The sequence below is a fragment of the Mesoplodon mirus genome (assembly GCF_964341445.2).
Source record: "Mesoplodon mirus genome assembly, chromosome: 3".
NCBI lineage: Eukaryota > Metazoa > Chordata > Mammalia > Artiodactyla > Ziphiidae > Mesoplodon > Mesoplodon mirus.
In genome coordinates, this window is record NC_138978.1 from 151,574,092 (window position 1) to 151,589,984 (window position 15,893).

At 48.3% G+C, this 15,893-nt stretch overlaps 1 protein-coding gene across 10 annotated transcripts in view; it reads right to left on the reverse strand.

Moving 5' to 3' along the window:
* The window catches only part of NFASC (neurofascin), a 186,007-nt gene that overhangs the window by 81,390 nt on the left and 88,724 nt on the right, over nucleotides 1-15,893 (reverse strand). For all 10 annotated transcript variants that reach the window (XM_082612044.1, XM_082612041.1, XM_082612053.1 and 7 more), the window contains exon 3: nucleotides 15,502-15,610. The gene's annotated coding sequence lies outside the window, so the exon portion shown is untranslated. The remainder of the gene's footprint in view (nucleotides 1-15,501; nucleotides 15,611-15,893) is intronic.

Here is a 15,893-nt window from a genome sequence, read left to right on the forward strand (position 1 = left end):
TTATGTCTCTCTTAAAATAAAACGTGCTTCGAAAGCCCTCCCTGATCAGGCCCTTGCATACCTGCCCAGTCTCATCCGCTGCTCCTCCACTCACCCCCAGTTATACTGAATTATTCCTAGTTCCATGAATAGTCCTTGCTCGCTCACCCACCCACTGAGAGAGGACTGCACAGACGACGGCCACACCATCTACGACAGCAGGAGCCTGGCCCACAGCCTCTCAGCAGACAGCCCAGAGTGGTCAGGACTCGGGCAGTGACTACAGGCTTTCAGATATTTTTTTACCAGTATTTCCAACTCAAGACCAACCAGGGAAAGACAAATATGCTTCTCAGACCAATCACATAGGATGCCTGCTTCTACTTAGCCCACCTCCAGGTGCCCATGTCAGTCTGAGCATACAGGAAGCCTTCCCTTTCTTTCGCTAAAAACCTGTCCTCTCCCCTCTCTGCCTTTACGTCTCCGCCAAAGCAAGTGATGGTGGCTGACTCCCTTGCTATAGCTCACTCCAAATAAATAGCCTCTGCTTGTTCTCATTTGGGTGGCATTTATTTTCACACTAACTTTACATAAATTATTCTCTTTTCCTAGTCTGCCTTTTCTGCTCTTTCACTCAACTTTCTGTTATCTTTCAGGCTCAGGGCAGGTGACACCACCTCTGGGAAGCCTTCCTTGGTTTCCCTGGAACACCCTATCCCACCAAGGCTGGATGCAGTCCTCATCCTCCTTGCTCTCAGAGAATTCTGGGATATACTCGCTGTAATGAGTGCTAGGTCTTGGTGTAGATTGTTGTCTCCCCAGTGAATTCCTTGAGGCTGTCAAGCACACAGAGAACCTAGTGGGCATTTACTGGATGTTTATCCAGCATCCTTGCTCTCCTCCTCCCATCCACTGTACCTGTGTTCATCAGCTAGCATTGCCATTACAAAATACCACAGACTGGAAATTCACTGTCTCACAGTTTTGGAAGCTGGCAGTCCAAGATCAAGGTGCCGGCAGGGTTGGTTTCTCCTAAGGTCTCTCTCCTTGGCTTCCAAATGGCTGCCTTCTTGCAGTGTCCTCACATGGCCTTTCCTCTGTGCAAATGCACCTCTGGTGTTTCTTCCTCTTCTTATAAGGACACCAACGCTATTGGATTAGGGTGCACCACAATGACATCATTTAACCTTAATTACTTCTTTAAAGGCCCAGTCTCCAAACAGAGTCACATTGTGGGTAGACCTTCAACATATGAATTTTTGGGGGGACACGATTCTGTCCATAATAGTACCCACATTTTTCTTCAGCAAATTTATCTCTGCCTCTTTCTCAGAATGATCCTACCCCAATTCCAGGGTTGGCTTGTGATTAGTATAAGAAAATTAGCATTCCCTACCCCTCACCACTATGGTTGGTTTAGGAAAGGATACTTCAGCCAGCCAGAGGCAGTGTGCTTCATGTAGACTTCTGCTAAAAGCTCTGGGAAAGACAAGTTTCCGCCTTTCTTCTGAAAGAGATCCAGTGAGGAACCCCCCTAAGGGGAGAGGATGGAGCTTCAGGGAGTGGGAGTAGGGGGGTCTCCAAGCATAATGTGAGGATACTCCAACACTGCAGAAGGCAGAGAGAAGACACAGGAAGACCTGATCCTTCGCGTCACTGAGTCACTGATGGAGCATATCCTACTTGGGGATTTTAAATTACTTGTGTGTTTATATTAAAAATTCTCTTGAATTTTTAAGCCAGCTGGAGTTGAGTTTTCTGTCACTTGGAAATGACAGTGCTATCAGAATCAGAAATGCCCCTAGTATGTTGGTTGAACACATAAGCTTCCCGTGACCTCCATCTTCTGTATTAAAAAAGCATTCCTCCCTCCACCTACCTGCCTGCCTCTGCCTGGACCCGGCCCCAACCCTCTGCTATCAATTGGTTGGCTAGTGGGAAGTTGCTGCATTGCACAGGGAGATCAGCTCGATGCTTTGTGACCACCTAGAGGGGTGGGTTAGGGAGGATGGGAGGGAGGCTCAAGAGAGAGGGGATATGGGGATATATGTATACATATAGCTGATTCACTTTGTTGTACAGCAGAAACTAACACAACAATGTAAAGCAATTATATTCCAATAAAGATGTTAAAAAAAAAAAAAAAGAAAGAAAGAAAACTCAGGGCATTTCCATCTCCTGAGGCCCTTAAAATGTAGCCAAAGTGTGTACTGTGCTGGAAACAAAGGAGATAAAGCATCCTCCCGAAACCCTCCCGTGCTAATGGGGTGTGTGAAGAGGGACACAGGAGGGTGTCATAATCAGTGCTTTTTTTCCCATCTTAAAATAAATAAATAAATTGGGGGAAAAAAAACCCCAAAACTATCTGCTCTCTCCTGAATTTCCAAACTCTTCTCAACTTTCTCCCTGCCTTAGCAGAGAAGCATCTTCATGAGTTTCTCTCATAATGAAATCATAACATCATTCTCTGCATCTCACAGCCTCCCTATATGTACCTGAAGTTTTTTCTTCCATTTCTTCTCATAAAAGTTTTTTTTTTTTTTTTTTTTTTCTACAGTGGTCAATGGCTCCTGCCTTTACTTATTTCATTCCCATTCACTCCTCATCCAATGACATCCTGGAACTCTCCTGTCTGGACCTCCCATTGGCCTCCCGATGGCCAAAACCACTGTTCTCAGTCTTTATCTTGCCAGACCTCTTGGAGGCACTAACGCTTGTTAACCACCCCATCCATCCCTCCTAACATCCTTTCCTCCTTGGCCTCTGAAACACCACCCTGGGCCCTCGTTTTCTCTCTGGGCCTTCTAACCTCCACGACGGCACTGATCACACTGCTGGATCCTCTTCTGCCTGATGTCCTCAGTGTCTCCATCAGGGTCCTGACCCTCCATCTCTATTCCCTGTCTTTGTTGGTGGTACCCACCTAAGTCACCAAGCTAGACACCTGGAATCACCCTTAAATCCCACCTCTTCTCACATCTCACATCCAGCCACCAAGGCCCTTGGACTGTCTCCTTCTTGGTGTCTCTCATTCCCCCTCCCTTCTGCATGTTCCCACCTGTTTACCTCTGATAAATATCATGTCTCATGAACCACTGCAATAACCTCCCAACTGGTCTCCTTCCAATCCATTCTCCATGTTGCTATTACAGTGATTTTTCTAAACCCCCACCTGATCATGTCAGTGCTCTGCTGCAAACCTTTCCATGTCTCCCCGTCAATCTATAAGACCAAATCCAAACCCCCAAGCGTAGCATATAAGGCTCTTTGAAATCAAGTTCCTGGAGGCCTCTCCAAGCTCACCCAAACCTAAAAGCTTCCTTACTGAATGCTGTGCCATTTTCTAAGCATACCACACCGTTTACAGCCTCCATACTTTACCCGTGCCATCCCCTGTGCTTGGAAAGGCCTTCCCTCCTTGTAATGTGATTAATTCCTACTCAGTCTTCAAGACCTCACTCCTCAGACATCTTCTGCTCAGTGAAGAATTCCTTGTGCTTAGCCTGTGCGCCCCATCACCAAGCAGAGCTGAGAGTCCATCTCATCTCTACTGTAGCTTAAACCTGCCTCTCTGAGGCCCTTAGCACACTGGCAAAACTACGTGATTAAAGTAAGGGTTGGAGACCTTTTCTGTAAATGTCTAGACAGTAAATATTTTAGGCTTTGTAAGACAGACGGTCTCTGTCACAAATACTGAACTTTACTATTACAGTGTGAGGGCTGCCACAGACAATAAGTGAGCGGATGGGCATGGCTATGTTCCAATAAAACTTTATTTACAAAACAGGCGGGATTGGCCTGAGGGCTGTAGGTTGCTCACCACTGGCTTACGCTTTCTCCCCTCTTTGTGGAATTCGTGAGGCTCAGACAATGCCCTGATCATTCTGTGTCCCTAGTGTCTGGCAGGGTCCCTGGCAGGAAATATTTATGGAAAGGAAGATCCAAGTAAAGATCTCAGTCCTGCCACTTATCTTTTGTAAATTACTTGTTTTCTAAGCCTTTTAAAAAATCTCAAAAATGGAAATAAATATTCCTGCTTTGCCTGCTGCAGATGCTCATTGTGAGAATCACATGAATAATGCATAGGAATGTGAAGCACAGTACAGATGGAAGCTGTTTCACTGTTCAAGTGACTCCACTACACACAGACCTTTATCAGGTAAACCTAAGTCCTGGACAGGGCCTGTGATCTGCCCATCGTTTTGTCCATCTGCTGGCTGGTCTGGGGCTTAGCCACAGGCCACTCTCTGCCCTAAATCATCCTCCTGCTCTGGGAGCGAAGCCCAGGGGTGAGGTTTCTCGACCACTTCTCCTCTCCCCGTCACTCCACCTGCCTTCTCCTAGATTCCAGATTCCACAGGTGCCCCTGGGCAGGTGTGAAAGAGACTGTGTGTGTGACAGATGAATGGCTTGATGGCCTCCAAGGCCTCCCTGAGATTTGAGGATGGTCTCTGGGTTAGATTCAACAAGGTTAGAATCTGATGACTGACTGGTAGTGGATGGCGAGAAGGAGGATGGCATCAAAGTTTCTAGGTTGGGAAACTGGATTAGGATGACACATAACTGGCATCACGAATAAAGAAAGGGGAGGGACTTCCCTGGTGGTGCAGTGGTTAAGAATCCGCCTGCCAATGCAGGGGACACGGGTTCGAGCCCTGGTCTGGGAAGATCCCACATGCCGCGGAGGAACTCAGCCCGTGCGCCACAGCTATTGAGCCTGCGCTCTAGAGCCCATGAGCCACAACTACTGAAGCCCGTGCACCTGGAGCCCGTGCTCCGCAACAAGAGAAGCCACAACAATGAGTAGCCCCCGCTCATCGCAACTAGAGAAAGCCCACGTGCAGCAACAAAGACCCAACGCAGCCAAAAATAAGTAAATAAATAAATAAATTTATATTAAAAAAAAAAGAATAAAGAAAGGGGAAAAGTCTGGAACTGGTTGGGGCTCAGGGAGATCATGAGCTTGGAACCAAGTTCAGTTCGAAATGCCCAGGGTCGTGAACGAAACAGCTCTGCAGGTAGTCTGAGGCTGTGCTCCCGAATTACTGCCTGGGGATACGCACACCAACAGATTAGTACTATGAGGCCACGTGCCAGTAACTAGCTCTTAGAATAAACTAATGGAATGACTAGAATAGTACTACAAGAACCAACTAAGGAATACACTCACACATCACTGCCACAGGATATTGTGGGGGAACAGAGAGATAATAAAAGCCCGACAGAGCCAACGCAAAACTCAGCCATTCTGCATTAGATTTAAAAAAACAAACAGACACACAGCAGGGTTTATTACTATAGGTGCCCAGAAGCAACCTGTTCAGAAATCAGAGAGAGGAGCTGAAACAAAAGAGGAAACAGAGGCACATCAAAATAAGTGAGGAAGGGCCGTGTGTGTGACGTCTGAAAAGAGCTCGGAAGTATTCCAGACTGGGCCGGGGGGCTCCCTGTAGAAAGGCAGGCAGGCCCTCTTAGCTGGAACTCAGGACTAGGATATAAGGAATTTCTCAAGTAATCTGTTCCCCGTACAAACCAAGAACTGTTGTAAATGATTTATACATAAATATAAATCTGAGCGGCTCAGGTTACTGCTATAATAATCACATTTTCCCTCACTTTCTGTTTTCTTTCTTGAAGAACGGAGAAAGAGCCAGTGTGTGGCCTCTATCACGTTTGTTTTGGCAGAAAAAAGCAGTCGAGGAACTGGCCTAAGAGACAAAATCTACACTCTCTGTGCACTGTGCAAGCCCCTGTGACCGGACTCCCGCCCCGCTCAGCCTCCTCTCCCGCAGGTCCAGCCCAGACCTCGCACCACTCCCCAGACCGGCCAGGTGCTTTCTGGACCTTTGGCCACACTCTGCATAGGCTGGAAGTGCTATCCCCTTACCTCTCTACAAGGCCCTCAGTGGCAACCTCTCCGCGATGCTGACCCTACTTTCCCATTGAAAGTGGGCTGCAATTTCCCCTGTGCTCCCCAGCACACTCTGTTCTAGGGGTCATCTCCTCCTGCCTGTGGGAATAGTTGCTCCAACATCCATCTCCTGCATCAGACTCTGAAATTCTTGAGGTCAGAGTCCATGTTTTGTCTCCCTTCGTAGTGAGACAGTGCAATAAATACTCATGGGGCTAGTGAACAGCCATCTTATCAGATATTTCCTATTACTGAGAGATATGCATCCCATCAATGAATTAGTATATTATAAACCCTTGATTAAATCACAAATGATAAAAACTGTTGTTACAGCATAAGCCTGAGTAATAAAAATAACAGCAGTAACCTAATAGTAATATCTATTAAGCATCCCATGAAGTAGATAGATCCTGTCCCTGCTCAGCAGACATATTCATCTCCTTTTTTCCTGAAATCCTCCCCCACTCCCTCTCAGGGTTTCTGTCTGATCGCAGTCAGGCCACCCTGCTTTCTCCAACCCACAGATAGACTCTCAGAGTCTTGGGATTCAGCCGCTCCAGGCACTAACCACAGAACGGCCATCACCTCCGTTCCCAGCCTCCCCGCGTCCTCATCCCGAGTGCTTCCGCTTAGCTGCCCTGGTTCTGAGGTCACCTTCAGCAGAGGGTTGCCCTGGGCACTGTGGAGGACCCTCCTCCCTGCTTCTCTTCCTACCTCGGGTCCCCTCCTCCCTTCCATCTCTCATGCCAGGGAAGGAACCATGCAACAGATGGTGACCCGAGCCCACTCACTCCCTCCACTCACAGGCATCTGAAGGCCAGAGGGGTTTCCTAGGAAACTGGAAATGCCCCCTAGTAGTGATCATCAGCCTGTCCCAAAGAGACAGAGCGCCAAGCAGGGAGAAGGAAGATAGACGGGTCTCTGGAAGAGGACGAGACAAGACGGGGAAGCCGCAGGGGGAGCTCCCTGCCTTCCTCTTGAGAAAGCCCCAGGGAAGCTTGATATCTCACATCTCCCCTTCAGCGCCCACGAAATGACCGCAGTCTCAGCATCTTTACAAAGTCTCTCTGCCCGGGCAATCCTCCCACCTCCCCTTTATGGGGCTGTAACTACACCGAACCCTCCCGGGCCCAAGGACTTGACAGCCTAAGAAAGCACTCACCAGCCTGCTTCTAGATCTGCCTCTCCCCCTGCCCAGGAGGGGAGACCCCGCTTCCTCCCTGTGTGGGGTTGAACCAGTTGTCTTCTAGGATTTTCCAACAGCTAAAGACACCTTGTTATGGGATTCAAGCCCCCTCCCCCCTCCTCCCTTCTCAGGGTTGGAGGGGGTGGTCTCCATCTGCTCGGTGGCTGTGTTTCATGCTTGGCTCCCTTGCATGGTCAGGGGGAGAGATCTGGGAGGAGTGAGGGGCTGTGTGTTTAACCATTGGTAGGGTTCCGCTTGGTGGTAGGGGCACCAGCAGGTCTGGCCCCTCCTCTCCCTGCCTGGGCTAAGTTCACAGAGGCCAACAGGGTCTCAGCAGGAGTGCAGGGTGGGGGAACAACAGTATCAGGTGGCCCTGATTCCCGCCGGGAGCGGGTGGAGGGGGACACCTGGGTTTAGGATTAAGGATTTGGCTGAAAACAGCTGTTTCCTGCTCAACACCCAGAACTAATCTATAGGTTGAAACCTGAACCACTTGGCTATTTAGTAAGTTGGGGGTGAGGGAAGGAGGGGTCAGGAAAGAATAAAGGGGGAAGGGACCTTTTCCTCGAGGTGCCACCATAAATATCTAGTGAATTTCTCATGTTCACTCCAGGCTCTCTGGGGCACAAAGCACTTGCAGGGCACCTTGGTGTGCAAAAGCCACCAGGCAGCCAGGCTCCACACGAAGGCTGCGCCCACCAGGAAAGTGCCCCCCTTCTAGGGGGAAAGGCGCAGGCACCTCACTGTGGGGGCAGAGCTGGTTGAGTCACTAAGTCAATAGAGCTTGGACATAAGAGACCTGCTGCATACTTTTTCATAACTGATTTGTGTGGATCTACAACAAATCTTTTAACCATCTGCTTATAGTGGACCTTTAGATTATTTTTCTTTATTTTTTCTCCATCACCACAATGTTACAATGAATACCCTTGTACATACAATCCGATATACGGAAGAAGTGGGGTTGCTGCCTTATCCTGTTTCTTTGACCCCAGGCCAACTGGAGCCTGACACATCTTAGCCTGGCATAGCAAGACAGCCCAAAGTATACAGGCAGCTGGGTCCACAGCCCAGCCCTGAACAGCCAACCACACAGGCTGGCAGTTGCTGGGCACACTGGGAAGGATATCGCTGATGCTATAATCCAGCCAAGCCAGCTTTCTGAAGTTCTTTGGGGTTGTCCATTTTCTCCTCATTATTATTGCTTATTCATTCATCCTCCAAGAGGCAGGACTGGGAGACATACATGGAATGGAAAAGACTCTCAAATGTAGTCAGTATAGCTGCCTGTTAGCTAATGTGACACGCTGTGCAGGGTCTGCCTTCAATAAGGTTTGTGGATATCTGTGAATTTCCCTTATTCCGGCTCCACTCACTGCCCCTGCTCGGGGTTAACTGAGCTCTGACCAGTTTTCTTATAGAGATTAGCAGGTAAAGCAAATTGCAAAGGGAACAAAAGTTAACATGTAGGGTATGCAGACAGCCTCCACCTTGGAGACATCAGCTAAAGACACAGGAAACAATCTTCCCTCGGTGGGGGGAGAAATTCTGCTACCTCCAAGAAGGAGAAGAGCCCCCACCTCTCTACAACTTAAGAACCAACTTCACACTCGTCTCCCTGTTTTCTACCCTCAGGGAGAAAGTTTCACAGCAATTAGACACACATCTTCTTTACAGCTGGAGGGAGAAGAGAGAGGGCTGTGAAGCTCTCCACCCGCCTCCAAGTCGGTGAGAAGACACCCGGGATAGCAGAGCCGGCTCCCCTGGGCCTGTTAGTAAAGGGAAATTGCTCTGAGGAAGGCTGGAGGGGGAAGTAATCATAATCCTATGGACATAATCCTATGTGTCCAAGGGTACAGCCCAATATTTGGGAAGGGTAAGAAGGAGAGACCTGAGTGGGAGAGAAGGTAGAGACTGAAGGTAGAAGGCCTGAAAGGGAGGATTGGATTTAGTATGAGAAGACCTAGGGTTCCTCAAAAGATGAAACACAGAATTACCACATGACCCAGCAATCCACTCCTGGGTATATACCAAAGAGAACTAAAAATGTATGTCCAATCAGAACTTAAACATGAATGCTCACAGTAGCATAACTGATCATAGCCAAAAAGTTGAAACAACCTAAATGTCCATCAACTGATGATGCATAAGTAAAATGTGGTATATCTATATATAAAGGAATATTATTCAGCCATAAAAAAGGAATGACATATGGACACATGCTACAACATGGATGAAACTTGAAAACATCATGCTAAGTAAAAGAAGCCAGACACAAAAGACCACATATTGTACCATTCTGTTTATACAAAATGTCCGGAATAGGCAAATCTACAGAAGTGGGAAATAGATTAGTGATTGCCTAAGGCTAGAGGAAGACCAGGGTTGGGGGTGGGAAGAGGAGTGACTGATAATGGGTATGGGTTTTTTTGGTGGAAGTGAAAGGTAATTAAAATGTTCTAAAATTAATTATGGTGATTGGTGCCCAAGTCGGTAAATATATTAAAAATCAATGCATTGTATACTTTATTTTTTTTCAAATTTATTTTTTATTGAAGTATAGTTGATTAATGAGTTGTATATTTTATATAGGTGAATTGTACGGTATGTGAATTATATCTCAATAAAGCTGTTATTTAAAATATCAATGAGAAAAAAGAATTAATTACATAAGAACTTGGAAGACTTTGTTAGAAAATTGTGAAACTTCAAAAAGGGAAATGAATGATTAAATTTATAAATGCAGTTTCAAATGTTCAAAGGAATTTAACTAAGTTTATTAATGGAATCAAACAAGTGATTGTTAAAATTTATGAGATTTATGAAGAGAATTGTAAAATTTGTCAGTTGAAATGAAAAGTTTAAGAAAAATTAGGTTTGGGGATTCCTAACTTTAACATATTGAATATTGATTTTTAAAAAAAGACCTAGGGTTAAGTTCCTGGATGCCACTCAGAACAAGTCACTGTTTGTCTAGTCCCTATCTCCACAGTAAACTGCAAAATGCTGTACAAAGGGAACGCTGCACAAAGAACAGCCCGAAAGCTCAATCTCTGTCTTGGCGGCTTTCCTGAAGGGTGATAGCTGTACAAATCCCTAGCCACCTTTCTTTCAAACCCCAGCTCCTCATTCGAGTCACTGACCAATGCGTTCCCAGGCTCCCTGAGTGGGGTGTCCATTTGGAGTCCGGGACTCTGTCCATCTGAGGAGCTACCACCTGGACCCATCTGCTCAAACGTCACTCATGTTAAGCTGCTTACTCCACCCTCTATTTGTGGGATTCCAAGCCTAGTTTCAACAGACCAGGGTTCTAAAGCCATTTGAAAACCACAGGATGAGCTCAAGCAGGAAAAAAAAAAAGGGGGCGGGGGGGGACAAGACTATTGAAGAAGCTTGGGATGAGGGAAAGAGAGATGACCTCCAGCCCCTTAACTGGACTGTGAGCTTCTTGAGGGTGAGGGCAGTGCCTTCTACCCTTTTCCTGTGTTCTTCATAGAAGCGAGCACCAGCTCAAAGCAGAACAGGGCTAGCGAAGAAGATGCAGACCAGGGGAAACACACCAGACATGGATTCTGAGACGCAGCTTCAAGAGTAAGTGACGTAGTATAATCCCTCTGGCACATGGAAGGGGCATGGACTTGCGAGCCGCGCACCTGAGTTTCAATCCCACCTCAGCCATTTACCTGCTGCATGGTCTTCAGCAATTTGTTTACTCTCTCTCTTAGAGCCTCAGTTTTCTTGTCTTTGAACGGAGCAATACACTTACTTATTATAAGATTATTGTGATGATTATTAACTGAGTTGATTTAATTCATTTTGAATGAATGGGCTAATGTTTATGTATAGCATCTAACGCAAGGCCTGGCCCAAACTAAGCATTCAAAAACTATTGGTCATTTCCCCTTCCCCACAAGTTACAGCTGGTGCAATGCTTTGCTACATGACTTTGGACAAGCTGGACCTTCGAACCTACAGATCTATTTTGTAGATGTACAAAGTACACAATGCCTGTGCTAATAACCATACGTTAGCTCTGTGGCCAAGGAATTATTATTCACTCTTAGAGCCGACATACGGTGATCTGCACAAGTGTTGTCTACTGTGGACCAGAGAGAAGGGAGGTTCCTGCAAGATTCCAGACCAGCCAAAGCAGCTCTGCACCGCCCTCTCTCCCGCCTTTACCCCGGCCTCCTTAACCAAAGTGCTTCAAACTCCTGGGGACCACCCTGCATGGCCCCAATCCTGCCCTTGTTCATGCCAGCTTCTTCCACCAGTGGTCCATGACCTGTGACATCAACTGCACCAGACTGGAGTCAACCTCAATGGAGCCAGGTCAGTTCTTCTGAGGCTTCCATCCTTCTATCAATATTGGTCTAGCTGCTGATATTCCACAGATTGCACAACGCTGGTGGCATTTTTAAGATTCCTGTCTGACATAATAAGGAGGCACAGGGAGGAAAGGACTAAGACAGCAGGAGGGAGTAGCATCTGTTCTTCCTCTCTCTCCAGCCCTCTGCATTCACATCCAACACAGTCATCGGTCTGGATCCAATTGCCATCCTGGCAGGCTTCTACAGGTTGGAGGAGATGTGAAAATACAGGCGCGTGGACGAGGGAAGGTGGAACAGACAGGGGAAGGTTGTTTCCTGCATTATAAGATGCACCATTTGTCTAGAAGTCTGGCGCAAAGTGCTGGCTATTATGCTCACATCGAAGACACCATTGGCTCCAGGGGTGTAGGGAAAAGCTTTGTGTTAATGCCCCGAATGAGCGCATACACCTGCTTGTAGAAGGGCCTCCCTTTGCTATAGTCTATAATCCTCCCATTAGAAATGGAAACTCACAGGGTGACATGCTGTCTCAAACCCAACAGCCCAGCCTCCAGTAAAAAGGTGGGTTTAGTAGGGCAGCAAGGAAGGCTGAGAGGGGTGTAGAAGCGATTGCATCACCTCAGCAGACACGAGGTAGACAGCACACGCTATTGGGGGGACTAGCTTTCACTGTTGCCAGCTGTGGCTCCACACCTAGCCCTGCACATCTCAGCACCCAGGAGAAGGTGGCTAAGCATGCATGCTGCCTCAGGGGCCCGGAATTGGTCCTGGGGCAGGGAGTGCGGAGGCAAAACAGTTCCTAATGCAGTTCCACGGCCCTTCCCCAATCACCCCACAGTGGTGTGTCCTGAGCCCACGTTGGCCACAGCAGCCTGTTGTAATGTTTCTGGAGAGAGAAGGCCCAGCTTCTTACCAACAGGCAGAGGGGCTGAGGAGTGTGAGTGCCATTAACCAAATGACTCCATTTGAGAAACTGAAGGCCTGGGCGAGCTGGGTGGTTCTTCTGCCTTGCATCAAAGGGCAGGTGTCTGCTCTGAGTGCCTGGCGAGGCCCAGGGGCTGAAGCACTGGGGCAGGGGAGACACGGGATGGGAGAGATTAGTCTGTGTGGGAAGGTGCCTCACGCTGGGGCTGCAGGAGGAGCGGGGAGGGAGGAGACCTGTGCTGGGGAGCAGATGCGTGGGGCCGCTCCAGATGGCAGTGGCCCAGAACAAAAGGGGAAGAGCCAGAGGGAAGCAGGACAGAGAGACAGAGGACTTGCTCCTCTGAGGCTTCCCAAGTGGAGAGACGAAATCAGATTCTTACCTGGAACCTGGCCGGAGGCTTGCTCAGAAACACCTATGCAGCCCCAAGCCACCCTGAAAACACCCTGCAACCCCAAGCCCAAATGGCCAACCGTGTGGGTCCCAGAGCTGGAGAACTGCTGGGATTCGAATTCAGGTGCTGCCGCTTTCTCAGCTGTGGTGCTCTGAGCATGTTCCTCCACCTTTCTGTATTTCTGTCACCAGTAAAATGTGGGTAACAATGGGCCCTATTTCATAGGGTGACTGTGAGGAGGATTCAATGGAAAATGCACAGCGCTGGCGGCTGGGGAGTCCTCCAGTGCTGATTCTGGCAAGGATGGCTGTTACCACCTCTAAAGAACCGGCTCAGACCCCTGCAGAGCGTAGTGGTCCTCACGTGGCCATACGTGTGCACTCTCTTCTTCTTCTGTTAAAAGTTTCCCTGTGTGTCTGAAGGTTCTCTGATCCATTGACTTCCTGAAGGTGTGGGTGCCTCAGACTGGAGGAGGCAGTGTGGCGTTGCAGCAAGAAAAACGGCCCACAATTCAGGACATCTGAGTGCTTTCTTTTTTTAAAAAAATTTATTTATTTAATTTATTTTTGGCTGCGTTGGGTCTTTGTTGCTGTGCGCGGGCTTTCTCTAGTTGCGGCGAGCAGGGGCTACTCTTCGTTGCAGTGCACGGGCTTCTCATTGCGGTGGCTTCTCTTGTTGCGGAGCACGGGCTCTAGGCACGTGGGCTTCAGTCATTGTAGCACATAGGCTCAGCAGTTGTGGCTCGTGGGCTCTGGAGTGCAGGCTCAGTAGTTGTGGCTCACAGGCTCTAGAGCGCAGGCTCAGTAGTTGTGGTGCACGGGCTTAGTTGCTCCACGGCATGTGGGATCTTCCCGGACCAGGGTTCGAACCCGTGTCTTCTGAATTGGCAGGCGGATTCTTAACCACTGCGCCACCAGGGAAGCCCCAGGACATCTGAGTTCTAATATGAGTTCTGTTGCTGTTCGTTTTGTGGACGTTGGAGAAGTAACTTCTTGAGCCTCACTGTATTCATCAGTCAAATGCGAATGATGACGCCAGCCTTGCCCACATCACAGAATTGTCGTGAAAGTCAAATGACACAACTAATGTAAATGAATGCACTGTAAAAATATAGTGAACCAATATGTGGTTCTAATTTTAGGGCTCGTGGATTAGACGGGAAGTGTCCAGAGGTGCAAGCTAGAATAGGTTTGCTCGGCATCAGGCAGGATGCAGCAGAGTGTGACTCTGGCTGCCAGTCAGGTGTGCTGCTGGGTAGTGACACTGCTATCATCAGAGAAGGTCGGGGGGCTCCCAAGTTCCTTAGGCAGGGATCTGGTTAGGCAACCCAGAGTGTGTGTGCCCAGGGAGGAGTGTGGAGGGGCCTTAGGAGGGGGCGCAGAGATAGAAAGTAGGGTGGGTTCATGAAAAAGTGCCAAGAGAGGGGCCACAGTGACCACAAAGCTGGACTAACCCCTGATTCTGGCACAAACCTGGGGATCTGTTCCCATGCTGTTTTGCATATATTTATAGGCCCATTATAATAACCTGTACGCTATTTTTGCAATCAGAGTCCTCCAAATACAAACCAAAAGAATGGTGTCCCCCCCTGCTACTGCCAGTATGTTAAAGTTCAATACTTAGTAACAGGTGAAAAAGTCCTGTGGTCAGATGGATTTCCCTGGTGGTCCCCGAAACCTGACACTCTTCTAAGGCAAGTCGTAGACCTAAGAGAACCCATACAGAAACTACCTTCATAAAACAAGTATATCTGAGCCGCTGTTGATATGAAAAATAATTTCATTTACTGAATACCTAGTATAAGCCAGGCACGGTGCAGGGCTCTTTATACGTTTAATCTTTACAAGATGTTCATTATTATCCCTACTGTATAAACCTAGAGTGGTTCGAAACTTTCCTACAGTCACAAAGCAAGGACAGCCAGAACCCATGTCATCAGCATATTCTGTTCCTACCTTTCAACTCCCTCCCTGCCTGCCTCCTCCCAGCCCAAATCTCCAACTCTTTCTGGGAGAACAGAAGCCATCTGAAAAGGGAGTTGGAGCAATGAGGCTGAAATGCCCACACTCAAGAACAGGGAAACCTTTCTCTGTTCAGGCCTCCAGGTCAGACTCCGCCAGCCCAGAAGCCTCCAGGCTGCTAGCGTCTGATTCAATGCCAATTACTCCTTGGTTAAATTTGTAGCCCTTCTTGCATGTACTCCCCTGCCATTCCTGCCTTGAGACTAAGACAGGAGTTGCTGGGAGCAGCAGGAAATTTTACCCCAGAATGGAACAATGCAGACCCTGGACACAGGGTGTGGCTTCAGTGATGTCAGCTTCAGCTGTTTACGGTGCCCTGGACAGCTGTCCATCTGCCAGGGCCCACTGCTCCGCCCAGAGGAGGAGTTCTCAGACTGCCCCCCATATGCTGGGGCTGTCACTCAGGAGGCTCCCAGGTTGTGGAGGCCAGGCTAAGGGGGAGTGAGGGCCACAAACACAGCTGTTTCCCAGTTTTTCAATTGAAGTGAACAGTCGGGACAATGGCAGGGCTAATGCCGGCTCACTGCATCTGCTGGAGAAAAAGGAACAAATGCTTCCCCAAAGTCAGCCTCCTGGCCTAGGAGAGCCTTGAGGTCTGGCTCTGTGGCCAACTCTGGGGAGGAGGAAGGAGATGTCCCCTCAGAAAATTCTGGGGCCTGAAATGTCTCTCATCAAAGAGAAGGGTCAGGAGGTGAGAATTTCTTCCCACCCTACCCCTGAGACATGGGGCCCAGGCCCAGGCCCAAGCCCCACTCACCGTCTCTGCCTCATTCAGCCTCCTTCCTGTAACACCAGAGGGGGCTCCCTTCCAGTCTGCAGCGGGAAGGAACACTCCAGCGTCCCAAATTGCACATAAGTCAATCAACCTGTCACAAAGCAAGCACAAAGAAGAACCCCAGGGTCACTTTAGGAAAGGAAAAGAAAAGGCTTTGTGCTTTGCAGCTTGTTCATTCACTGGGAAATTACATCTTTGTCCACACCCATTTGGACAGTTTTACATAGCAAAACAGCATCTTTGTTCACAAAAATTCAAAGCACTCTGCAAGAAATGGGACAGATTCTGCAAGGTGCCTAAGCATGCTGGACTTTGGGAAGGGGGGATCATCTCTCTCTTCATAAGATTATTATTGTGGCCTGACATCATAATCG